This window comes from Grammomys surdaster, unplaced genomic scaffold, assembly GCF_004785775.1.
Source record: "Grammomys surdaster isolate TR1022 unplaced genomic scaffold, NIH_TR_1.0 129, whole genome shotgun sequence".
In the NCBI taxonomy this organism is placed as follows: domain Eukaryota; kingdom Metazoa; phylum Chordata; class Mammalia; order Rodentia; family Muridae; genus Grammomys; species Grammomys surdaster.
In genome coordinates, this window is record NW_021604587.1 from 10,009,261 (window position 1) to 10,011,844 (window position 2,584).

Below are 2,584 nucleotides of genomic sequence, written 5' to 3' on the forward strand. Positions count from 1 at the left end.
ATATGCTTTTATATAAAGTAAATTCTAAAATCTTTCATATAGTCATCAAGAACTTCAATGACTACTCTCAGAAAACATCACCAATCCCCTCTCCCATTAAAATGTCCTCCTAATCACATTTTATTCACCATATAAGCCTCAGTAGGATGTGTGCTTCATTGGTATTACACTAGACAAGAAAGTCGTATTAGTAACCATAATCATGAAGGATCTAAAAATCTAAGATTTTAGAATATACTTTGGAGGCAATACACAAAATTCAAAGCAAAGCGTCTCTAGCATCAAAAGCAAAGACCTTGTTTGGTCAGGTACATGGGAAAAAAAAGTTATTCTCTCTGTCTCATTCTGTTTGCTTCTGTCCCTCACACTGCATCCTTTGGGTAGGCTCCTCAACTTGTGGACAGTTGGACAGTGTCTCTCTTGGTATTGGTTTCCAGGAGCTCTGAGGTTAGACATCACAATTTGTCTTGAAATATGCCATTGATGGTGCCTCCGCGAAGCCCCTGGCACTGACAATGGCGGAGCTTGGTGAAGCAGACGAAGCGGAGTTAGTTACAACGCCTGGTGGCCGCCGAGCAGCAGAAGGCGCAGTTCACTGCACAGGTGCATCACTTCATGGAACTATGTTGGGATAAGTGTGTGGAGAAGTCAGGAAGTCGGCTAGACTCCCGCACTGAAAACTGCCTCTCTAGCTGTGTGGATCGCTTTATTGACACTACTCGTGCTATCACCGGTCGGTTTGCCCAGATCGTACAGAAAGGGGGGCAGTAGGCCATACCTTAGAATGACAGAAGACCAAAAGACTTGTTACTAAGCAGATTGAATAGCCAGTGGTGAAAGACTTGTCAACATGTCTGTTGGTGTTAAAAAGTAAGAGAGCAAATGTTCAAAAGTGAAATTTTATTTATGGGAATTCAGTAATTCCAACTTGTATCACACCAGTTAATAAATGTGAAGTCTCCGAAAAAAAAAAAAGGAAATATGCCATTGATAAGTAATCTCCTCTTTTAAAAAATTAGTTGCAACAGAAGTCCAAAATTTAGTGCCCATCTGTAATGTAAGAAGAACTTCAGTACTGAGTCCAGGCTGAGGAAATAGATCCACTGATAAGGTCAATACAGCTCGAATCATATAGTTTGAAACAGGTACAAGAGGGCTTGCCTGAACATGCTTTCACAATGTGGACATGTACGAGTGCAAACACACATGGATAAAGCTAACATATTACATGGATTATCAAAACTGGTTAGAAACACTCTGATAGGTTAAAGCTACCTTGAACAATTGTAATCTAGTCATGAGAAAGGTATTGTCCTTAACAGCAACAACAGAAGCAAAAAAGAAAAGAAAAAGAAAATGTGGTACATGCTGACTATGTCTACAAAGCACGAATGGAAGAGAATGCAGAAAACAAACGTTAGAAGGCTATACTGAGCTCCATCAGTAATGAGAGGAGGCCTCTGCAAGCATGGAGATTGTAGTGAGTGACATTCTCAAATTACCAGATATGTTCAGGGTATGCCTATAGCCCTATGTGACCACTGGGAAACTTACATTTTCTTATTACTGCATGAATTTCTTGCGTGTTCATAGCCATCCCTGTCAACTACTGCACTTAGGCAGAGTTCTAGCACAGTTAATCATACTAGGCACAGGCCTAGAATGAAATTATTCAGGAAAGATTCAAAGGATGACTTGGATTCAGATTTTATATATTCAATTTTATAGAAATAGTCTATTTAATCTCCACAAGGCTCCGTTTCTTCATCTGTGACATGACATAGTAATACAGTCCTGTCTTGGATGATGCTATGAAAATCATATCAGGATGCTTCATCTACTACAGGATTCAAATGGTTGATTTACTGCCATTAAGCACTCTGCTCCTCATCCTTCCAGTGGGAAGCTTGTCTTTTTTTTACATTACATTTTTTATTTGAAATGTGGGGCTTTATTTTTTAAAGTTTTAATACATTTTACCTTTCGTTGGCATGTAACAATTGTTCATATTAACTGGGTAGACTGCAATCTCAGCATATGTACAGCTCATTCACAGTTCAAATCAAGATAACAAAACTACCTTCCCCTCGTCATTATGGTTGAAGCCTTGGAATCCTCTCCAAAGGTCCTCATGAAATATGTAATAGGTTAAAATATGAAATATTTTAAATTTTAGTCATCCCCTATGTTATGAGACACCAGAATATGATTATTAAATTTTTGTGTGAGTACCTATCATTCCTTATTTGCCTTTGAGAAGTTTCCCATGCAAGACGGGGGCAGGGTGTGGAATTACAAACATAAATTAGAAGTTAACTACAAAGATTAATGGAACTTAATCCGGTCACTGGTTATATTTTTAAAATCAATCTTTTTTTTTATTTTACTTTACAAAGAATGTGTCACAATATTTCAATTATCTCTCTCCTTACAACTCATTTTGTACTTCCTTCCTGCAAACTATTTTAAGTACTTATCAATTCATCTGATGACTTTCCTATGCAAAACAAGAGAAAAGTTTCTCTCACTCCTTCTCATAGCGTCTGTTTGAAAAATGACTGTTTAGAGCTTAGAGGGAAAAATA

General features: G+C 37.8%; 1 pseudogene; it reads left to right on the forward strand.

The window, feature by feature from the left end:
* Positions 1-515: 515 nt before the first annotated feature.
* Positions 516-771, forward strand: LOC114609679 (annotated as a pseudogene).
* Positions 772-2,584: the final 1,813 nt, after the last annotated feature.